We start from the raw sequence: 25321 nt of genomic DNA, 5'->3' as shown, positions 1-25321 counted from the left end.
GATAATCTCTAGCTGAGGATTTACGATGTTGGAGCAGCTCTACCATACGTTGGAGTTTAGAGAACCAAGCACTGCACTACGAATCTTGTGCCAGTTGGTAACATACGCACTCCGCCTTCCCAGTGTTTGTTTCAGAATCCCAAATTCTAACCGAATTTGTGCAGGCGAGACATATCTTGGCAGGTTGAAGATAGCCCTGTATGAATTAGCTATTACTGTGTCCAATACTGCGGCGTCCTTCCCTTTGAGGGATTCACTCCCATATGTGAAAGTTTGCTGTAGCTTTGTGCGCAAAACCTGAAGAAGAGGGTTGAATGTTAGGTCAGGGAGTTTGGCCTTCAGAGATTTTATGGCAAGGTAAGTCATGGTTCCCTTTCCTCGTACAGAGTCCAATTGAGGTTTAAACAAGTTCTTGGAGTCCAGAATTACTCCCAAATATTTAAAGGTGGTTACTAGGTCCTACCCTTCTCCGTTTATATGCCAATTGATTTTCCTTTTTTTTTTTTAGTTCACAACCATGACCTTAGATTTTTTTAAGTTTATTTGCAGGGCATTCCTTTCTGAAAAGGAGTAGGCTACATTTAGAAGGTGGTGGAGGCCTATTGGTGTCCGGCTTATCAGCACCAAGTCATCCGCCTACAGCAGATTTGACAGTGGGATTTTCCCTAGTTTCGGAGCATGACAGATGCAATTTAAGTTTTCTTCTGATAAAAACGTTTTTGTTCCAGTTCTATTCAACTCTATCTGCCACTGGAAGACTAGTTAAGATCTTAAGCAGAGGAAGTTCAACTGCCTGGTCTAGGGAGCCGAGATAATAATGTGGTTTCAGGAAAGAAAATGCTATTCTAATTACCAAGTACTTATAGGAAAGCAAACAGTTTTACTATTTTTGGTCTGCAACCTTCACTAATTGTAGCCAGAAACATGTACTCTTTGCAGCCAGTGACCTATACTCTCCGGTTACTCTTTGTAGCAGGCAACAGGTACTGTTCGCAACCAGACATCCATCTGTATTTTTTTAAGTCAGAGACCTGCACCTTCTACTGGCGGTCTGATATCGTGAGGACTCTAGCATAATGCCAGTGCTTCCCTGCAAAGCACCAAAAGGGACAAGTAAAAACGAGTTACTTACCTGTACACTATGGTTCTCCAGTAATATCTTTCATAGATTCACATGCTTGTATCTTCCCCGTCGTCATGGTGGGAGTCTCACGGTAACAGAATGACTGTAGCAGTATCAGAGTAAAACACTGCATAGAAAGTCCCATAGGGGAACATATTATTTGGTTGCCAAACCTCCTCATTATTTGGACCAAAACTCAGCCAATCAGCTGCCAGCCCTGACATCACACTTCCCAGTAGAACCATCATACCTCCGATTTCCGACCCCGAGTGAGAGCCAAGGATATATCCAGAGATAAGAGGTCTACCTGAGTAACGGGGAGGTGGGAGGGTCGCATGTGAATCTATGAAAAATAATACTGGAGAACCATAGTATACAGGTTAGTAACTAGTTTTTTCTCCAATATTGAATCTTTCATAGATTCACGTGCTTGTATCAGACTAGCAAAAAGTACTTACAGAAGATGCGTTGTACAGGATAGAACCTCACAGACTGTGGGCTCTGCTCCTTTTATTCATTTTTTTTTACATAAAAATGTACAGAATTGTAGAATAGTATTTAAAATTGTATGCATATCATATCTGTTGACCAAACGGAATATCAATAAAGCAAAAGCATAACCTTGAAAGAAAAGCAACTATCGAAGAAATCCATCTAGAAATACTGGCTCTTGAAAGTGCCAACCCTTTTCTTGGAACAAAAAATGCTACAAACATCTGGTTTGTTTTTCTGAACGACTTCGTCCTGTCAATGTAGAACTTTAGACATCTTTTGACATCTAGGGAGTGTAGAGATTGCTCCGCAGGTGACGAAGGATCCTTAAAAAATGTAGGCAATACCGCAGGTTCGTTGAGATGAAATATGGACGGAACTTTAGGGATGAATTTAGGATTTGTCCTCAAGACCACCTGGAGAAAAGGCTCAGAAATCGAGAAAGCCTGAATTTCGCTTACTCTCCTCGCTGAAGTGAGGGCTAAAAGCAAGGCTGTGTTCCATGAGAGAAATTGCAAATCCGTTTTATGTATTGGTTCAAAAGGAGACTTCATGAGTTGTGCTAGAACCGTGTTAAGCTGCCATGAGACTGTTAGACGGTGGACTGGAGGAAATGACCTGAAAAGTCCCTTGAGAAATTATTTTATTACACTCTGTGACCAGAGAGATGGACGGTCAGGATATCTTCTATATCTTGATATAGCTACCAGATGCACCTTTATAGAAGCATTAGAGAGTTTTGCTTTGGCCAGATGCAAAAGATAAGGCAGGATTTGTACTGAAGAAATATTAAAAAGATGAAGATTTTGAGAAGCGCAACATTGACAAAACCTCCTCTCGGTTTGAGAGTCATCATGGAAAAGTCATGTCTTTGCCCATCTCAGTCTCTTCAGTTTCTAGGAGGTATGCTTCGCACAAAAGAAGCGAAAGCTTACCCTTGATGAAGAAGCCTCTTTTTCTTTGTTTTTTTGCTTTTTAGCAACCAATTTCTCCTCAGGGTCAGAAGACTTTCTTTTCTTGAGGGTCTGAGGATCAACTTCTTCTTCAGAGTCAGCCTCAGTAGTGGACTTCTTCTTTTGAAGCCACAAGAGTAAACGTGCCTCCCTGTCCCTCAAGGTTTTAACCGAGAAGGTCCTACAATGCTTGCAGTCTTTAGGGACATGTTTAGGGTGGAGACAGTATAAGCAGTCCTTATGCGGATCCTCAGAGTAAAGTCTAGGTTTTCCACAGGATCTGCAGGGACTGAAAAGCCTCTTTTTAGAGCTTTCAGCCATTGTAGTTAAAGGAAAAAACAGTACCTCAATCCAGAAATAAGAAACACTTTCAGTTGAGCAGGGTGAAAAGTTCACAGGAAATAAACTGAGCAGAGCTCAAGGAGACTCCTCTTCACACGAAGGCAGTTGAAAATCTGAGGTATGATGGTCCTACTGGGGAGTGTGATGTCAGGGCGGGCAGCTGATTGGCTGAGTTTTGGTCCAAATAATGAGGAGGTTTGGCAACCAAATATAATCGTCCCCTATGGGACTTTCTATCCAGTGTTTTATTCTATGATACTGCTAGAGTCATTCTGTTACTGTGAGACTCCCACCATGACGACGGGGAAGATACAAGCATGTGAATCTATGAAAGATTCAATACTGGAGAAATATCATTTTTACAGGACAGGTAGATTTCTGAGGCATCATGTATCTTAGACAAGCAAATATTTTATAAAATTCCACATGCATTCCCATCAGAGGAGCAAGGCAGATGGAACTAGAAGACAGAACCGGGTACAACAGCTATTTCTGATCTTTCACTGAATGTTATTGGTCTGATTTTCAGAGATTATTCGCCTGGTTTTAGAGCATGCTATACAGGTTTTAGTGTGGTCTTTGTCAAATATTAAATGAGTGCTTGTAGTTCAGTCATTTAAATAAAAAACACTATAGTTTCAGTTTTTAGTGTACTAGCCACAGTTTAGGCAATATTGGCTGAGTTTTAGAAATGACTGACCTGGTTTAGATAATATTCAGGAAACACTAGGTATTCTGTCCTACTACCAGAGCCTATGCTCTGGTTTTGGAAGACAGAGGTACAGCTTTATGGAGTGCTGGCAAGTTTGTAGGCATACCGGGGAGCATTTTATGGGGAGAAGGTCGACTTCTGGAGCTGTTCATTTAGCATTTATGGCTCCCAAACTCTTGGGAAGTATCTCCTAACCCTGGTTCATTTTGAAGGCTTGCCTACATAGCCCATGTGCGGTGCTGCAAGACGTATTGTTTGCAGTTCAGTGGGCTTACAACGTAACCACAGCATAAGATTCGTTATTTTCGAGGTCAATCATTTGCAAACTTTCGATTGCTTAACTCCCGTAGGCTTCCCTTCCATTCTTCTGTTCCTCCCTGGAGCATGGACCAAGTGCATGTGCTATTACCCGTCTGTGTTCTTGCAGCACACTAATTTTTTTCTCTAGAGGCCTTTCAATGTTTTTCATGGAAGTGCAATATGCTGTCCTACTAATAACACAGGCATATGGCTTCTTATTTATGTTGCTTTCACCATATCGGTAGGGACGCTTTAGTTGCATACATCCACAGTTGTACTACTCTACGTCCCTCTAGGCTACGCTACTCCACTCCACTCCACTCTACCCTTCTCTATGCCACTCTACGTCACTGAACTCTACTCTCCTCTATGCCACTGTTCCCAATACCACTATCCTCTACGCCACCAACTTTCAGCTGTGCTATACAACATGGCAAAAAACACATTGGCAAAGCCAATAGCTCCTAAACAAGTGCGACCTATTGGCTTCGCCAATGCTTGTTGGGATAGATGGTTGTCCTGTTTGTTCTGTAGATTACAGGGAGGGCGAATAAGGTATTTTACCAGGATTGTAACTCGGGGCATCCTGGTCACGCAAGAAAGGGTCTCCGAAAACACACTATGTACCCACTGAGTTGCGTGAGCGAGAGTGCACACGCACATTACAGCTTTGCAGCTGTAAAATGCACAAGTTCCGCCATCTAAACCTGCGGCAACTCCGAGGCAGGGATCAGATGTTTCATCGTTATATTTTTTTTTCTGAATACACACTGATCTCTGAATCCGCTGCCTCACCACCGCAAATCAGCTTTAAATACGATCTGTGCTCAGTATATGTTCCTTCATGGCGAATTTCACGGGGGCAGAGTTTGCAAATACTGCCTCGCGTTGCTTCCTATCCTATAGCAGCGTGCCTCGGTCGCCCCGGCGCTGCAGAGCGATGCCAGAGGCGCGCTGCTCGGTGGGAGCTGTGAGCAAATGTTCCCAGGCCGGGCAGGCTCGCCCGTTAATCTCCGCTCAGCAGCAACAAAGGATGTACCAGGCTGTGAATTATAATGACCCGCAGCCATAAATCCAGACGAGAATAATATCACAGGCGGAAGAAAGGGCGCCCTGCCCGGCACAGCCGAGCCGCCCAATGTAGCGCCAAATCCCCGCGAGTTCCGTAGAAGGATAAAGACTATCACAAAATATAATGTTTACTTGAAATACACCACAGTGACGCTAGGGCGATATACAGCGCTTGATAGGAAGCCTGGGGTAGGGGAGGGCGAGAGTGGCACAGATCGGAAATGTACATTCCAGAAAGACATCTTGAGAGCCTTGATGTTGAACCAATGAGGCGCTATCCCAAAAAGGGGGAGGGGTTTCTCGACAGTAATACTTGAACAGCCAACATTACGCCACTACAACTTAACATTTATGTGCGCTCAGACAAATAAAACAGTTCTTAATTTGCAATAAACAAAATTCAGTAACAATGCTCAAGATATTTCACACAGGTCAACTGCAGCTGGCGCTACCCACAAGTCACACGGAACTAAAAGATTAAGCCCTACTGTTATCTGTTTTTTTAAGAATAGTAAATAGCTAAATATCCCACTAATTAATTATACCAAAAACTACACACACAGTGCCACCATGTGGTAGATTCTATCAAATGCATACGGTATTTACAATTAAGTGCCCGTGCTGAGCACCAGCAAACACGGGCACAAATTAAGCACTGAAATCAAACGCCCTTGTGGTGGTGGGGGGCTGGCCTGAGCGCTCCAGTCTGGGTTGGAGCCCCCTGCATGTACTTTGCAGGGGGTCCTCCTCAAATTTCCTTACGCCGCTGCTATAGTGTTTAAAATGCTGCAATTTAACCCGCTAATTATTAGGGCACGTGCTAAGCACCAGCAAACACGGGCACAAATTAAGCACTGAAATAAAACGCCCTCGTGGTGCAGGGGTTGGGTTGGGGTGAGGGGCTGGCCTAAGAGCTCCAGACTGGGTTGGAGCCCCCCTGCATGTACTTTGTAGGGGGTCCTACTCAAGTTTCCTTACGCCGCTGCTATAGTGTTTAATATGATGCAATGTAACCCGCTAATTATTAGGGCTGGTCTCACCCAAGAGCTTTTAAAGTGTTTATGCAATTATATGCAGTGGGGTAAATGGGACAAAATACTCTTGGATCCCGAACGTTGGAAGTAAGGGGTGGAAACAGACATGGGACGGAGTTACAAGGGAATGAATCACAGGTGGCGGAGTCATAAGGGGTGGAGTCATGTGGAGCTGAGCCTGGCAGTCAACTTAAACATTATCATTTTAAAACACTCTTACCGTCAAAGAAACATGGCCAAATGCGAAAGTAGATCTGTTCGTTCGGGGTTGTTTAATTGTTCAAAACAGCCTTTCAATAGCTCACAGCTGCAGAGACCTTTGTGTTCCCAGCAAGGCTACCGGTATAGTAGCAGTGGTATAACTAAAGGATGGTCAATGCACCTGCTGCTACAGAGATCTGTGCCTCTGGTCACAGGTTTGAGTCATCATGAGATACAAAGGGTTAACAGGCAATGGCATAACACAGTCATCTGGAAGTGCCCGACCCTTACCCCCACCCAATCAGCCAAAACACGTACATATCTGCAGGATACCCACACCACATTCTGAAGGAGACTATCACATGGTCTTACACCAGGGTTAATGTGCCTGCGGCAGAGCATGCCATTTACCCTGCAGGTCACAGACTTGTATTTTGTGTAAAACGCTAAAGGGGTTACTGCTTTCGTTGCACGTACCCTGGGACCTACCTAAAGGGCTCAAGTTACACTTACTTGTAGTTTTACTGCGATTCAGTAAGCACAAGGCTTGACATATTCACCAACCATGTTTCTCAAAAACCATGATAAAGCAAAATCAGCATTGACAAAGCCAAACAGCTGGCAACCTGAATTACAGGCTTCGTCAATGCTTATTTTTTTTTTTTTCATTTCGAAAGTGTGACCTGTTGATTGAACACAATTTCAGCAGGCGCATGAACCCACAGGGCCATCGTATCCAGACAGTAGTCCTGTGACCGAAGGTCTCTTAAACGGGTGCTGCATTCGAGAGTTGAGCACAGTGATCTGTAGATGGCAGCAGACGCTGCAACTGGCGCATCAACCTGCTGAGCTATCCTACAACCGCACAGGTGGCGGCATGCCTTATTTTCGAACAGTTTCGGGTACCGGGTGAGGATGCAAGGAAGTCATGCGCATCACCACAAACATTGGTCCTGGAACGAAATAGAGAGGCACGCCAGGGTTTCCATTACCCGGGCTGGACTGGACTGGAGATCCAAAAGCAACCCTCTCCCTTCCTCTTCCCACGCTCTCTCTCCCTCGCTCTATCTCTCTCTCTCCATCCAAATATTTCCCTTCATCTTCTCGTGCTCTCTCTCTCTCATCCATCTCCCTTCCTCTTCCCACGCTCTCTCTCGCTCTATCTCTCTCCATCCAATCATTTCCCGTCCTCTTCTCGTGCTCTCTTTCCATCCATCCATCTCCCTTTCTGCGCGCTCTCGCTCTCACACTACTCTTTTTAGGTCTCGCCTGTCGATGCGCATGCGCATCGAGCAAGCGAGACTATAGGGGCTCATCGACTCTTTATCTAACTTGCAAGGAATCGTGGCGATTCCTTGCAGTGCCCGTGACTTTTAAGCTCAATGCGCATGTGCATTGAGCTTAAAAGCGCGTGCACAGCCGCCCGCATTCCTCCGACACCTTTGAAGTGAAGCTTAGCTTCACTTCAAAGGCCCGGCTTCTTCACACCCACATGCCGCTCTGCCCCGCTCCGCCCCCTCCCCTGAGTCATCCTGCCTGCCCAGACTTCTCCTCCCCCCTACTTACATCCCGCTTTCACTTGTTTTTTGTTCCGACTCGACGTTCCCCCCGCCCCCTCCCGCCACGCAATGCCGAGAGCTTGTTTTTTAATGCCATCTTTTCTCCCCACGCTCTTTGGAGAGAATGCATTTGTGTTTTCTAATTGCTTCCCCTGACTGACGCCTTCCCGGATCATTGCAACCACAGTCACTTGCAGGTTTGCAAAACAGGCTGGGTAAACAAACAGATGACGTGGGCAGTTCAGTGCGATTGTCCAGCGAGTTGATATCGTCCGCAAGTTATTGTCCGCCCTCTGGTGCTTTGGACCACATCCTGACCCTATAGCCCTGAAAAATGATGGTACCACACAAGCCTATTGACCGCATACTGTCTGTGGTGTCTGCCCGCCCGCTCTCCACTCTATCAGGCAGCCAGCCGCACTCCTCCCACACCCCCGCTCCGCCCCCTCACTCTCTCTGCCCGCCCGCTCTCCACTCCATCAGGCAGCCAGCTTCAGGAGAGCAATCTGGAGAGCAATCTGCGGGGTGTCGCCATTTTAGCAGCTCGGGCTTTCCCGATCACTGGACACTTACAAATTGGGCAGCAGCATTGAAGGCTTTGCTGCCTTACAAAACCGGCTCAGCGTGGCTGTCGCAACGCAAGTTTCCGTGTCTCCTGGAAGGCATCAAGTGCAATACTCTATTCCTCGTGGAACAGATCCAGCAGGACAGACGAGTACAAGAATAGTAGTTTGTATCAAAAGCATGACCTTCATTACCGCATGATAGCTGGGTGTTAATCAGCATGGCTAAGTCTAATTCCTTACGCACGGTGACATTTCTAATGTAGCTTCAGCGCCATCGGAAGTATAAAGCACTATATCCGTATCATACCATTATCGGCACTACAGGTCTTGTGTTGCGGATTGACTTTCCTTTTAGAGGAAAGTTTGGTTCTGATTTGCATGTGTGCCAACTGGGGCCTCTGGTCAAGAATTGTAACTTCTGTCATTGCACAGAGCCCTAGAACTTAGGGTGGCTGATTATCTCACAAGAACATAAGAAACTTTACACGAAAAAAACACGCCCTTTTGGCAGGGCCACTGGAGCTTACTTGACTAACTATTTACAGCTGTTGGCTGGAGACTCATGTCTGGGTTCATTATGATATTCCGAGCGTTAAAACATACACTGCCAAACGCGCCTTCACATCCTCACCCCCTCATCCTCACACACCCTCACTCACCCTCACCCTCACTCACCCTCAACCCCTCACCCTCACTCACCCTCACTCACCCTCACCCACACTCACCCTCACTCACCCTCAACCCCTCACCCTCACTCACCCTCACTCACCCTCAACCCCTCACCCTCACTCACCCTCACCCTCACTCACCCTCAACGCCTCACCCTCACTCACCCTCAACCCCTCACCCTCACTCACCCTCACTCACCCTCACCCTCACTTACCCTCAACCCTTCACCCTCAAACCCTCACTCACCCTCACCCTCACTCTCACTCACCCTCAACCCCTCAGCATCACACTCACTCACCCTCACTCACCCTCAACCCCTCACCTACCCTCACCCTCACCCACTCACCCTCACCCTCACTCACCCTCAACACCTCACTCGCCCTCACCCTCACTCACCCTCAACACCTCAACCTCAACCCCTCACCCTCACTCACCCTCACCCACCCTCACTCACCCTCACTCTCACTCACCCTCAACCCCTCACCCTCACTCACCCTCACTCACCCTCACTCACCCTCAACCCCTCACCCTCACCCACCCTCAACCCCTCACCCTAACTCACACTCACCCTCACTCACCCTCACCCTCACTCACCCTCACTCACCCTCACTCTCACTCACCCTCACTCACCCTCACTCACCCTCAACCCCTCACTCACCCTCACTCACTCACCCTCACTCACCCTCACCCACCCTCACCCTCACTCACCCTCACTCACCCTCACTCTCACTCACCCTCACCCTCACTCACCCTCAACCCCTCACCCTCACACAGTGCAATAGGTCTCGGAGCATTTGAGTTAGAGCTTTTACATTTGTTTATGGCTTTTTTTCTTTGTAATTCTTTAGCATTGCCTACAGGAAACAAAAATGCTAAAGATTTACAAAAAAAACCCATAAACAATTCTAAAAGCACTAACTCTAATGCTGCGAGACCTATTGCATTTCCAATGCTTGTTTCCCCTTGACACCGCACGCCTTCTCCCCATGCCTTCTGAAATTAAGGAGAGCTGGTATAAGTAACTGACATAAGCACCAGGAGGGGGCATGGACTGTCAAAACTGCCCCCTGGTTCTCCAGCCCACCACGGAAATGGTCGAAAATACAAGGGCAGTCCTGCCCTGCTCATGATGCCTGCAGGAGATTAATTTACCCGCCATGAACCTAAACTGGATTTGTTAACACTCCTGAAAAACTACATTGGCTCCTGTCCCCTGGCTTGCACATACATCCCTGCAGGCAGAGGCCTGTTCTCCTCGTGTTTATGTATTCACTGCATCCACCTGACTGGCCAAGTAGAACAATACGCAATGCATTCCATTTTTTACTCCCCACCGCACCACCCCCTTCTGCCCCTCCTGTCCCCCTCGGGGTCTCCGCCCCAGGGGAGTGCTCAATCAATATTTTCTGTCAACAGAAGTAGCTCATTAAGAGAGGCGCGTTCTACCACTTCCAAAGTAACACAATGCTGCCATCTGCAGGACACGAACAGCACAAACGCGCGAACTCAGCGGATAAATCACGTTTGTTTGATACGTTATTCATTCCAGGGAGACGATTAGCTTTAGAGACAAACATAGCAATCAACCAATTAATAAAAAAGAAAAAAATCCATACAGGTAAAAAGGTAGGTTACGAGTAAACAACGGCGTAGAAAAGGGCCCTTTCGCTTAAATGCAAGAAAGAAACTCGGGAGGTGGGGGTCGGCATCGTAGCTGGGAAACCTGGTTCGAGTCTCGGCAGGGACCCTCAACATCCTGCGATTATGGGCAAATCACTTCATCTCAACTGGTCATTAAAAATGAATGAGTCCTTGTGTAACACAACTGGTGCTCATGTAAAGCACTCCGATACCTCCGGCTCTAGTTTGCTATATAAAACTCCGGGAAAAAACATATTCCTCATGTAAGTAAAATTCAAACACTAAGTGGGATGAAGAGCCCTACTCAGTCCTTTGATCTGGAGCTCGGTGCCACTGAACACGATACACTCCCTTGCAAGTTGCAAGTAAGGCATAAGTCAGCTGCGTGCTGCCACCACCTGTTAGGTTTGAAGAGGCAGTTAAGCCTACAGATACATTAGCAAATTTGAAGAGCAGACACTGACTACTAAACCGCCTGGGCTTACTTTTACACACAGCTTGCCGATGTGTGCCATTTCCATTCTCTCAGCGTGGTTATGTGTGATATTTCATTGCCACTTGTGAGACACTATCTCATGTAAATCAAAGCAGTTATGTCCATGCAATGATAGACATTACAGGAATGACCCACTTTTGTGCACAGTGATGGACTATTAACTGACTTAAACAGGTCCAAATATCTTCGAATGTGTAAGCAATGACACAATCCCACCTTTGTTTACTAACATGGCTGCCCTGAAATGTTAGTGGTGTCTGTTTAATCCAGATATGCTTCATTTACTGGCAGCACTATACTGAAACTGCATGTTCGATCCAAAACTGCACGTTAGATCCAACATCCAACAGGTGAGAGATCTCCCTTTGCAGCTGCCATTCAGACACATTTAGAGTCATGCCTCGAGTTTGATCACTATACTGTGTTGGGAGTTTTAATTTCTACCTTGAGGATAAAAACAATCTGGAGACTGCCTACTTTTTAGACATATTTTCTAGCTATGAGCTGGAGCAAATTGTCAAGGAACCTACCCATATGGCAGGTCATACCTTGGATGGCATCTGCACCAATCATCCTAGCATTGAACTAAGTAAAATAACACCCATTCCTTGGTCAGACAATAGCGCAGTTCACTTTTCTATTACACTCATTACCATGTCTTACAGGAGGAGACTTAGATCTCCGCTCAGGAAATATCATGTTTGGAAGGCAGTTACAAAGTCTGAGCTGATAGGGGCTCTTTATGACACATCAACGGGTTGGATATATGCAAAAAAGGCGGCGATGGCTCCTCAAGATAGTCTTAATAGAACTGCTAATAAGATAGCACCGGAGAGACTATTAAAATCTCGGCAAAAAAGGGTGTCATCACCTTGGTACTCAACAGAATTAAAAACAGCCAAAATTAAGTGTAGACAAAAAGAGCAAGCCTGGAGAGCACATTATGATGTAGGCCATAAGAAGGTCTACTGTGCGGCACTCGAGGAATATAAAAACCTAATCATTCAAACTAAAACTGTCTACTACTCAAGGAAGATACAATATGCTGTGCATTCTGGAAAGGAACTGTTTCTAACAGTTAATTCTCTGTTGAAATGCCCACAGGATGTACATTTTAGTCCAGATCAACTGTTTACGGATAAACTAGCTTCCTTTTTTCAAAATAAGGTACAATCAGTATACAACAATCTGTTAAACACAGTAAAGAGCACAGTTAAATAAATTGAGGGAGTAGATCCTACTTCATGTAAATATCACAGGGTCCAAAACTTGTTGATTCCCAAATTTTTTCTTTTTATTCTTATATCAGTCCAAAACTGGCGACAATATTCAAAGTTCATTCCAATGTTTTTATGTAGATCCAAAACAAAACATCAAACAGCCGACGCGTTTCGTCCAATAACGGACATCAACAGAGCTGCCGAAAAAATAAATCAGAAAAAAGAATCCATTACATCACTGTCACCACATATCAATCATTTACATTAGTTACATGGTTTATAAAAAAACAACAAAACAGCTAGCATTGCACTAGACATAGATCAAATTATCACCTGGCTATTTACATCCTAACATTATTTTCACTTTTCAATATTTGATGACATCTCATGACATATTTCTACTAACATATACATGATGTTTACAAAATTATTTAAATTCTAAGAGAGATGACTATCTAATAAACACTGGTCACAGATATAGTCTACCTCTTCACATATACATGAATAATGTAACAAGCGCCTACCTCAAATTCGCTTATCAGAAATACAATTTTCGCGAATTTGAGGTAGGCGCTTGTTACATTATTCATGTATATATGAAGAGGTAGACTATATCTGTGACCAGTGTTTATTAGATAGTCATCTCTCAGAATTTAAATAATTTTGTAAACATCATGTATATGTTAGTAGAAATATGTCATGAGATGTCATCAAATGTTGAAAAGTGAAAATAATGTTAGGATGTAAATAGGCAGGTGATAATTTGATCTATGTCTAGTGCATTGCTAGCTGTTTTGTTGTTTTTTTTATAAACCATGTAACTAATGTAAATGCTTGATATGTGGTGACAGTGATGTAATGGATTCTTTTTTCTGATTTATTTTTTCGGCAGCCCTGATGATGTCCGTTATTGGACGAAACGCGTCGGCTGTTTGATGTTTTGTTTTGGATCTACATAAAAACATTGGAATGAACTTTGAATATTGTCGCCAGTTTTGGACTGATCTAAGAATAAAAAGAAAAAATTTGGGAATCAACAAGTTGTGGACCCTGTGATATTTACATGAAGTAGGATCTACTCCCTCAATTTATTTAACATTGATCGGTTCTGGCTCTTTGGACGGTGGATCCTTTTTGAGGTGTTGAGTGGATAAGAAGCAAGACATTTTACAATAACTCTCAAATTTGGTGGTTTTCTGTGCCACAACTGTTTAGCCCTCACCGTCGCCCAAAGAGTACAGTAAAGAGCACAGAAAGCAGCCAAGCTATGCAACCTGATATTAGCAACACTCAGGTGGGCCTGTCTCAATTCTCTCTACTTGATGAGGACACCGTGGCAGATCTGTTGCTAAAAACCAAGTCAGGATCACCTATGGATCCGTGTCCGCCCTATGTTATGCACATGGCTCCAATAGATATTAGTTCTTCATTAACTCCTGTTATGAACCAGGCTCTTACCTCTGGAGTTTTCCCGCTTGCTTGGAAAAAGGCATGTATTCGTCCGCTGTTTAAAAAAAAATGAAGCTAGATCCCACTGAGGAAAAAAACTATCGCCCTATTTCCTGCCTACCTCTGCCAGCCAAACTACTGGAGAAAGCCATGAACTTGGAGCTCTCATCTTATCTCGAGATCAACAGCGTTCTCGATAATACTCAACATGGCTTCCGTGGGAAACACTCTACGGAAACGGCATTGATCTTGGCAGCAGAGGAGATCCGGAAGGGCATGGACGAGGGTGGCAGAGTTACTTTGGTCCTGTTGGCCCTAACAGCAGCCTTTGACACCGTAAACCATGAGGTACTGAATCAAAGGCTTCAGGACACTGGTGTCAAGGCCATAGCGCTGGACCTCCTCATCTCCTTTCTGTCAAATAGAGAACAAGTTATCTTCTGGGATGGCTATCAATAGGAAAAATGTATACTTCCTGGAGGAGTCCCTCAGGGTTCCGCATTGTCGCCCACACTGTTCAACATCTATATTGCCCCTTTGCAAAACTAATTAAAAAACTAGGCCTTAAGCTAGTGTCACATGCTGATGACACTCAGCTGATAGTGTCAGTTTCTCATTCAGTGGAAGCCAAGGCAGCTGATTTTTCCCTTTGTATGTCTGAGGTTATGTTTTGGATGACTCATAACTTTCTAAAGCTGAATACTGAAAAAACCGAAGTCCTTGAGTTCGGCCATAAAGCATCCATTTGGAATCAGCTCTGGTGGCCGAGATCTGCAGGGGCATGTCCGATTCCAATTGCTAAAGTCAGGAACCTTGGCATAATGTTTGATAATGACATGCCCTCTGCATGCTTTTTTTTATGTTAAAAGGATTGAGAAAGATAATACAATTTATTCCTTTTCCCCTTAGGAAAACAGTTATAATCGCCACTATCTTTCCGAGAATTGATTATGGCAATGCCCTATATTTGGGAGCTGGTACTGCTCAACTGGCCTAGCTGCAATCAGTTTAAAATGCAGCAGAGAGAGTACTTCCCAAATTGCCTAAACACCATCCTACTTCTCACGCAATCAGGCAACTACACTGGTTGTCAGTACGGCGGCGGGTGGACTTCAAAGCATTATGCTTGGTTCACAAGGCATTGTCTGGAGAAGGGGCATACGATCTTCAATCCCTATTCTCCCGGTACCAGCCAACCCGACCCCTGAGGTCTGCCTCTCAGGGTCTGGTCAATATCTCCAAGATACAAAGACTACGTTGGGGAGGCAAGGCTTTCTCCCACTTGGCTTTGAAACTGTGGAACTCAATGCCGCTACACATTAGACTGATCTCTAACCGGAGGATTTTCAGGAAGGAAATCAAAACATGGCTTTTCACTCAATGATTCACTGGTTAGCACCTGGTTCAGCTACCGCTCTCATTGCCAAGACGCCTCGGCAGTAGTGCGCTTTAGAAATATCATCAGTCAGTCAGTCAGTCATTTACTTCAGTTTTATTCACATATGGAAAATGGAAGTTTGTGGTTTTCCTCCAGAAATGGATATTGGTGTTTTGTCAGTAATAGAAAAGTGTGGCCTCTCAAGGGAGCTAGTGGTAGGGATTGATTGCCTCGCTCCACTGGGAGTGAAGCTACAGTTTAAAAATGAAATTTTAGGAGATTGCCCTACTCTCCTCTATGGCACTCTTCCCAATACCACTATTCTCTACACCACCAACTTTTAGCTGTGCTGAACAGCAGTCCCTCTGCTATACAACATAGCAAAAAGACTGACAAAGCCAATAGCTCCTACACAAGAGCGACATATAGGCTTCGCCAATGCTTGTTGAGATAGAAGGTTGTTCCGTTTATTGTTCTGTAGGTTACAGTTCATTGAAGTTTGTTTTACAAGCTTTATACATGGATAGCACGGTTGGTGCAGCAGTTTACTCAGTATACATTGTAGCAGTGATACAAGATACAACAGCGTGCTCTACCTTGCAATGCATTCCTACAGTCCAAGTCCTTTATTGTATGATTACTTAAAATCCTTTAGAAAAGCAAAGCAGATAAATACAAGTTAAGACAGAGGAAAAGATGAAATGAATAGAATCTGAAGAGGGTTCAAAATGCAAAAATGCAACTGTCATCACCAGAAATCATGTAACTTTAAAGGGGTGTTTATTGCAGCAATCATTCCTCAGATGGCGCTGCTACCCCACCTATCTATACAGCAATGTGCCTCAGAAATGGCCCGCTGCTGCCCCTGCTCCTCTTTCTTACAGAGTCCTATTTTGTTCCTGCATCTCAGTCCTGTTGGGTGGCACATCCTAGACTCACGTGCATCTGCTCCGGTAAGGCCTGACATTTCTGAATGTATTTCTCACGAGATTTAACCAAAAAAACTGCGGGATCCACTATGCCAAAAATGGACAAAGATCACGCAACAGTGAAATGAGCAATTCAGACACCGAGGAAACCTCGTGAATCCAAACTATAGATAGGCAGATCATCTGAAGACTCTGTTAAATAAAATACTGCTGCTGAGACCCGTTAGGAGGCAGCAGTTATAGGTGTCAATAGTGGCAAGAGTGGATGTGCAAAGAGAGAAATCCGATTTTAAAATGTTTGTTGTAGCCAGATAGGCTGCAGAACAGAAGAGCAGCATACAGGGTGACCGCCGGTGGAAGGGCGAAGTGGACAGGCATACAAAGGAGGTGGTTGAAGGGAGCGGTCAGTGTAAATTACTAGGGATCCCCCGAAGGTTTATGTGTTCATTTTTGGTATAGGACTGTGTAGCCTGCTAGAAACTAATAATCAAAGACGGGGCTCGAGGAAGGGGCATGCCAAATATGCCATTATGAATAGTGCACTGAAGTTGCGCGTTATGGAGTTAGGTAATTGCTTCTACAGGTCAGCATATGGTGAAGCATATGTTCAAGAACAATAGCAAGATGAGTGGTGTGGTGTAGTGTAGTGTGGGTTGCATGGCTTGCAGTCGCAAGAGAACTTAACAGCGAGTTTGAGTGAATGAAAGCGTGGGAAAGAGAAAGTTATTATGGCTATACCTCTAGCAAGTTTATAAGTAGCCAGACCCTCAGGAGAACCCACCAGAATACTAGTGACTTGTGCAGGTAACGCCGGTGAGTTTTGCAGGTGATGCTGACAACTGGGCAAATGAGTGAACTGGTAAAAAAACAAAAACTCATCAGTCACAAGTGCACCGCAATTGACTCTTTTTTAAAATCTCCACTATTAAATATTGTGGCCAGCCATCACCACGAACGAGAGGGCCCCTACTATGAAGTCCACCCACTATTGGGGCCTTGTCTGACCCTTGCCACAAGGAGGTGGTGAAACCAGTCAGCGAAACCCTAACCCACATCTGCAGTGACCATCACCTCTGCCACCTTCCCTGATGCTTGGAGACATGTCATTGGCACACCCCTGCCCAAGAAACCCTCTGCAGACCCAGCCACTCTCCATGTACAGACCTACCTCCATCCTACTGTACCCAGCCGAGGTCTTAGAAACCTCATCGAAAGATGCCTCACTGGCCAACTCAGCAACCAGCAGCTGCTCAATGTCACATACTACAGCTTCAGACCCTACCACAGTACAGAAACAGCACTCCTCGTCGCCTCAGGCATCCACAAGACCCTGGACAGAGGTAATACTGCGACCCTTATCCTTCTGGACTTGTCAGCAGCATTTAACATGGTCTCCACCCAATCCACATCAGACGCCTACATGAGAGCGACACGCTCTCTGCTGAAATCCCCAAGCAACTCATCAGAAGACTACAACCCATCAAAGACTCAGCAGCCAGAATTATCCTTAACCTCCCACACAGAACACACATCACACCTTTCCTCTGGGAATTTCACTAGCTCTCGATACACAAACAAGGACAGTTCAAACTTTTCACTCACATTGTAAGGCCCCACAGAACACAGGGCTTGCCTACCTAAATAATCAAATCTCCTTTCACCAAAGCCCCCCAGACGCATCTGCTCTGCCAGACTCCTTCTCGCACGTATTCTAGAAATATATAGAAATAGATCTAGAGGCAGGACCATATTGTACATTGCTCCTGAAATGTCAGCCGATCTCCCAATATGCATCCCTTTTTGAGTTCTGCAAGTAGCTTAAGACCTGGCTTTTTGACCCCGCTCCCAGCCCTAGGCAGGACTAGCCACATGCATATGCTCAGTGCTAGGATACCCTCCCGGGTTACAGTGCGCTCTAGTAATACGCATAACATAACTTATTTAGACCTTCCACAATGAAAACTCACAGTGCCGCTGGGATAAGCACTATTGATACGCTGCACCCTGAAGGCATAAATAAAGACAATGTTTAATTGTCACTCTGATGGGCTTGATAAAAATTCCGGATTAGACTCTGCAATACATGGGCTTCAGTCCTGCAGTTTACAGAAGTAAATTTGAGAATAATTGCTGCAGCGATGCGGTATTCTAAATATAATATAAGTTTCCGGGCAGTGCATTGGTTGAGTTCTGCTAGAGTGGTAAGAATGCTTAGTAGACTGTGATCATTGCAGATTCTGCGGACAAATCACGAGTTGTCGCCTCAATTCATGGCTGGTCCGACTCACTGTTTCACACTTGCAAGAATGATCAGCGCTGCCAATGAAAACGTCAATTTGCAGCGTACCTCTCCGTTAATAGTAAATATTGCTTTTTTGGAAGATTAAGCATTGAACAACAAAACTACTGGCTGGAAAGCAGGTGCGTGAAATGTCAATCATTTAAATCATAACATTTTCTGGACTTGAAAGCACTGTGCCACCGAGAAGCAAGCCCCAATGGACAAGGTCTGCATCGTTTAGCCAAGAGAAATCCATACACAAAACACTCAGCGGTATAGAAGGTGTTGTGATTCAAGCACTGATTGCATATTGGCCTCAGATAACTGATGCTCGGGCAATGAGACGATTCCTTTAATCAGCCTCCGAGCATGCAGACCTACCAGCACTCGAGCATGTCTGCGGTGGCATTTGAGGCTGATCCACCCATGTGTGACCTTCACATCTAATGGGCTCCTGGCCTCCTGCTGCGTGCCTTCATTTTCGAACCAATTAATTACCTTTACCTTCCCGCAACACCAATAACATCATGTCTTAATTATTTTGCTTCAAATGCCATTGATTTCGGCGTCTGAAGTTAACCCTGCCTGGTCTTCGGTCCCACCGGTTCATGCACGCAGGAAGAGAGAGAACTTGGGGAGAATCAATGGTGTCTGAGATCACCGCTAATGAGACCCTCAAGCCATAGGTCATAGGGACTGAATATCCCATTAGAACGGAAAACAGACCTTTCAGTGATCTCCTGACGATACAGGACAAGCAGTCCAGCAAAGCAGGCATCAGTGCAAGAAAACCAATACGAGTCAATAAAAATAAATTCCAAAGAATTAAAAAATATTAGAAATATCAGTCAGTCAAACAAAAGTCAAAAAACCCATAAACTTTGCTTAAGAAACATGAACATGCACCCATTAAAATTAATTATAAACACTCAGAAATAATAGAAGGTTAGAATAAAATCAACTCTCCTTATCCCTGACGCCTCCGCTGTTGTGCGCCCAGCCACCTATTACTTGTAGGAGATAAAAATTGGGAGGTCACGCGGGAGTGGGTTAATTATAAAATATAAAATAAAAAAACTTATCTACCAGGGCCCGCGCCTTCGCAGTTTCTGGCCGGGTACCACGGTAAGGAACAGGAAGCAAGCAGCTTCCCTTCCCTCCCCTTAGCCAATCGCAACGCTGCAATGGCATCGGTGTGATTGGTGGGAGCGGCGCCCAGCTGGGCGCCTATGGGGAGGCCATTTTCTCTATGTAGGCTGCATGCAGCCTATATAGAGAAAAGGGAGAGAGAGCACAACTGGTTTGATCGGCCCCAGATGCAACAAAGCAGACGTCGATGGCTGGATGGTGCCTGTTTGCACAGGGTGGTCACTCCTTGACCACAAGGGAGATTCTTCAGTCTTCTACGTTGAGTAGGATGTCGAAGGGTCCAGAGTTTCGTTTCTTATGTTTCATCAGGATAATCTGAAGTGCATTGGCACTGCTCCCACTCTTATTCGAATCTGGGGGGCTGGATTACCTGCTAGGTCCCCTCCTATGGGTGGGACCCAGGAAGGGGGTGGATACACCCCTTTCCTTTGATCCAGGCCGTGCTGGGACTGGGGCTGGTGTGCCCCAGAACCGGTTTGACCGGATTATGCAAGGGGCAGCCTTGTGCTCCCCATGCAGTGTCTGGTTTCTTTCAAACCTCCCTGCTACAATCCACTAACTCCTGTCTGGGGTGGTGTGACACCTCCCTGCGACAGGAATCCTTTGTCCAGGCCCCCTTGGCTGAGTTTCGGTCAGCTACAGGGGGTCAGACTTGTGTCTGTGGCAGAAGCATCCATTTTGTGGATCTGAGGCTCTTTTAGAAATTAACCGCATTTCAGTAAAGTAACAGGTCTTACCCCTCTAGAGGGGTGGAATGCTATCCCCGTCGCCAGAACTGGCGAGGGGATAGTATTCCAAATCGTATGACAACTTACACGACATGTTTTGATAAAGCCAAACCAAAGTTGCTATATAACCGCGAGGATTATAATGCACTCAATAGTATATGGTATGGCATTATCCTGAAACAGCTTAGGGATTTGTTCCAGACGGCTGCAGACAGGCTCAGCTCATGCTAGAGCTCCATCTCACATTAAACCACGCACTCTGCCTCCAGAATTGATAAGGCCTTCCATAGGAGTGACTCACAGGTTTATATGTGTCCAGATATAGGTTTAGATATAGGTATACTATATCTAAGCAAGGGGTGATTACACCACCTTGCCCCAGCTGAGTGATCAGCCAGTTGTGTCAATTTAAGAACCAGCCAGGGGTGGCAAAAGATATGCTGCAGCCCCTGGTAGGCCTTGGTGGCACCTATGCCCTGAACACCTATAGTCCATGGTACAGGGGCTGACAAGGGGTCCATTTCCAATTATGGTATTTACCTAGGGTACATGGAATCCATTTTACAGAGAGAGCAGATAGCCTGGGGCCCTGATTAGCAGGGAACCAGGCCAACTAAGTCAAAAACCAGCTAAACACAAGGCAAAAAAATTTGGGGTAACCATAGTCAGGTAGCCACCTTCCTACACGGACCAAACAATCAGGGCCCACAGCATTTGACTAGCCACTCCTACCCTGCTTTCCAGCAGACCCGACCAACGAAACACTTCTGCTTTCACGCAGTGCGGGAAGCAGAAACATAAAATGGTAGTTTTACTATTTCATGTTTCTGCTTCTCACACTGTGAGAAAGCAGTGGGCGCCGCTCCTCTGCCCTAATGGAGGAGCCGCCCGGTCCCTTTCCGCGCGGGACCGGAGTAGCCCCGACGCCTGGTATATATAAACAGAAATATTAGGGCATCTTGCTACCATCCATTGCTCTGAATCAAAATATTCATAATAGACTGCTACTGAGAACCCTGATGAATAGGCAATGGGTATGAGTTCAGTGTCTGCTATTCTCAGACCCACTGCAATAATACCACAGGATTGACAAAATTATGAGGCACTAAAAGGCAAATTATGCGGCATAATGCCACATATGTTTTTATAGTATTAATTATTTTGACATTTTCACACGTAAATACATCTCGGCAAATATTTCACCTGCTTGTTGCAGTACCACATGACGGTGGTGTTGTCTGTGAACACCTGCACCAGCTTTCCCCCTAAGGAGGGAAGAAAGGCTGTCAGTGCCAATCGAATTGCCCAAAGTTTCAACAGGTTGATGTGGAGCATAGACTACACCGGCGACAGGAGTCCTCTGATCTCCCCCTCTTCCAAATGGCCAACCTAGCCCAGGAGTGACATGCCTGTCACTATGGTCAGCTCTGATTGTGGATGTGGGGGAGCGGGGGTCTGCCACTGACCAAATTGTGGGGGCTTCGTCCTATTTAGTGCGGGCACAGTCTGGCTTGTCTACGGCACATGCCCTTTCCTGCCCTAAATAGGCAAGGCCTAAGGGAAGTACGAGGGAGGGTGGCTAAATCGCTGATCTCCCAGCCTGGAAATGTGACAGTGCTCTAACTCCGGTCACGTGAGCAGAGTACTTCCGCTTAAACTGCACCAGCCACAACGGAATGGGGATTGCTCTGCGGGACCAGTGGCAGGTGAGTAACACCAAGTTATATGCCAAGTGCTGAGCTAAAATACAATAAATATATTTAAAAATATTAAACTATAATGTGTGCCTAAAAATGCCTCCAAAGAAAATGTTAGGACCTCAATATAAATCCACAATATAAAACCTATTTCGAGCTAAGGTGGGAGCGGTAGCACCTTGACCGCTGAGTCTGACCTCCGGCCTGTTTGTAATCCCGCTGTGCGTCCACACCCTTTCCTGCCCTAAATAGGCAGGGTCTAAGGGAAGTGCGTGGGAGTGTGACTGCTAAAGTGCTGATCTCCCAACCTGGGAGTGTGACAGTGCTCTACCTCCAGTCACCTGAGCAGAGTCCCTCCGCTAATTTTTTAAGCCTGGATGACAATCACAAACAATGCCTGAGTCCTGAAAACAGTTCAGGGGTTTCATATAGAATTCTACAGGTCCCAACGTCAGGTTACACATCCCAGACCACTTAAAATTCTCACACCAAGAAGTGGATTTGTTGGATGCAGAGTTTGCATCTATCCTCGAAAAAGGAGCACTTTGTCTCACCACCACCCATCCACACGACTACATAAGCAATCTCTTCCTTGTAGACTAGTGCCTTAAGGGAGCTTTTGTGGGACGGGAAGCCACCCAGGATTGCCACTCAGAAGTTAATATCAGGGTGGTACGATGGAGGAATTGCCCTACCGCATATCAAGAAATATTATTGGGCGACAACTCGCCGCGATAAACCAGTATACATATAGATCACAGGAAGATCCTGCTTTTCACATGGATTGATGGCTCCTCCCAGGGGGAGGTTTTACACAAGGACTATACACTGACCCAGCCAAGCTGAAACTGTCGGGACGCGCGGTCCAAGTGTGGCGGGCAGCCATGGGGAGCTTGGGTTGGGAGGGCAAGATCACATGGGCCACCACATTTTGGGACACTGACCTACTTGGCAATTTAAGACACACCCGTGGATTTGACCGGTGAGACTTGATAAGTATCTCTAAGGTGGGAGATCTATGGAAAGGGGGTGGAGTGATTCATCTCCGTCCAATTGCAACTGGAGTATGATTTAGTGAATACCGAGTATTTCAGGTACCTGCAGATCTGGCACGCTTTTCTAGCAGTGCTAAAAAAGGGAGAAGCACCACCAGAATCCTCCCCGCTAGAAGATCGGTCCCAAAAAAACTATATAGCTAATATATAAAAAAGTAATTAATAATATGGCTGACCCCTACTTCGAATTTGAACAAAATGGGAATACGACGTCGCTGGGTTGGAGGATGAGGACTGGCTCAAGGCTCTGGCCTCTCCTAGAGAGACTGTGATCTCCACTTGGCTGAGACTCGTACAATTGAAGATACTCCACAGAATATAGCTAGCGGGACCGACGATGGTAAGGATGGGGTATGGTATTGAGGCCGAATTCCTTAGGAGATGTGGACAAGAGGGCAGTTTTATACATACGCTCTGGGAAGGCGCAGTCATCCAGAGATACTGGTCCGTGGTAGCGAAATGTATGGAACGAGTATTGGGCAATAAAACTGACTGTACCATCAAATTAAGTCTCCTGAATATCTGTAGCCCAACAGATCTGAGTACTAAAGAGAGAATATGGGTGACACATGGAATGATGAGTGCTAAAAGAAACATGGCATGAAAATGGAGGGTGCAGGAACCACCTACGTTGGATGAGTGGGGGAAGATATGGACTAGTGTATGGTGTCAGAAAGAACCATATATGAATCCAGGAGGTGTCCCACTAAATGGACGTATATCTGGGGAAAATTGAATGATTATATGGGAGGACTCTGATCTCCCACAACCCAGACAGGACATTGAGTCTGATAACCTGACATAAGAGAGTTTAATGCAAATGTGTATAAAAATACATGTGATCTCAGATTTGTTGTTCACCTTTTGCCAGTATACAACTCTGTATGTACATGATTGTATGATGTCTATCATGTCTAATATTGTCCTCAATAAAAAAGATATGTTTGGAAAAAAATAAATAAATATATATATATATATATTTATTATGATCAGAGCATTGGAATACAGATGCCTTGGATGCTAGAGGAGGAAGTGTGGCTCTAATGGCCAGAGCTGCCGACGTTGGGACTAGGTAACAAGTTGAAACCCGTTTTGGCGTCTGACGCTCCTACATGTTATATACCGGCGTCAACATAGGTCTTTGACTCTTTGCTCTTCCTGGATTGGTTGAAATATGATCTAGTATGTGCTCGAGAGTTTATTTATTCGTTGGATTTGATGCGCACTTGTAAATTTGTGTAGAGGCCGCTCGCAGCCTTAGAGGGATTTCTTTCCTGCACGGCGCACTTTGAAAGTGCTTATAGACTTTTTACTGCCCGCTCCTGGTATCCTGAAGCAACGAGGACCCTGGACTTCGTGGACGCTGCCGGGGCCGGGACTGCGAGACCCAGGGTGCCTAGCGCCTTGTGATCCCAGCGCACCTGGTCTCTCTTCCCGCCCCCAGCTCTCCGCCCTTCACTGCAGATTTAAGGCTCGCGGCCCCCGCTCCGCGGGAGCCGCTCGCAGCCTTAGAGGGATTTCTTTCCTGCACGGCGCACTTTGAAAGTGCTTAGAGACTTTTTCCTGCCCGCTCCTGGTATACTGAAGCAACAAGGACCCTGGACTTCGTGGACGCTGCCGGGGCCGGGACTGCGAGACCCAGGGTGCCTAGCGCCTTGTGATCCCAGCGCACCTGGTGTCTCTTCCCGCCCCCAACTCTCCTATTTAACTTTTGCAGTAAGCGCGCACGCGGGACGCGCGCGGGACATAGCCCGGGGCTAAGCCCGGGCAAAGGGCGGGCCGTCTGTGGCAGTCCGGGGCAGGAGGAGGCAGGGCAGGGCCCCCCCTCTTACGTCGGAGTTTGATATTGTCTACAGGTATTTAACCACTACCCCGGTAATCGAGTATTGACTGTTTAACCACACGGGCTGCACACTGGACTAACCTGGTGGATAGGGGTATTAGAAGTCACTTCACATCAAAATACTCAAATAGGAGTGGTATAATGGCTGGCAACTTATTGAACTCATCGCTACCTGCTACTCTAGGAATGAGTATATTGGGCCCTCTCGATAAGTTTTTTGCACGGACAAAAAGGGATATTGATAAAGAGTTAGAGTTGGCTGAGCGGAGAGCAGAGCGACGCCTTTCGATCGAATTACTTAAACAGACACCCTTACTATCCGCCGTAACTGAGGTTACTTCAACGCCAAATAACTCTATAGTGGGTGAGACAGATTCAGACCTATTCAATACAAATGATATCCCTCTAATTTTTAAAGAGGGTCCACCTGCAA

At 45.7% G+C, this 25321-nt stretch overlaps 1 protein-coding gene across 2 annotated transcripts in view; it reads right to left on the bottom strand.

Moving 5' to 3' along the window:
• Positions 1–25321, bottom strand: part of PDHX (pyruvate dehydrogenase complex component X) — a 752141-nt gene that overhangs the window by 530799 nt on the left and 196021 nt on the right. Inside the window, exon 2 of one of the 2 annotated variants that reach the window (XM_078684320.1) lies at positions 12401–12576. The exons of the other annotated variant lie outside the window; for it this stretch is intronic. The gene's annotated coding sequence lies outside the window, so the exon portion shown is untranslated. The remainder of the gene's footprint in view (positions 1–12400; positions 12577–25321) is intronic. 2 annotated transcript variants of the gene reach the window in all.

This window comes from Lissotriton helveticus, chromosome 3_2 (genome assembly GCF_964261635.1).
Source record: "Lissotriton helveticus chromosome 3_2, aLisHel1.1, whole genome shotgun sequence".
Lineage (NCBI taxonomy): Eukaryota > Metazoa > Chordata > Amphibia > Caudata > Salamandridae > Lissotriton > Lissotriton helveticus.
Note: the sequence above shows the minus strand (reverse complement) of the source record. Positions and strands in the feature narration are given on the sequence as shown.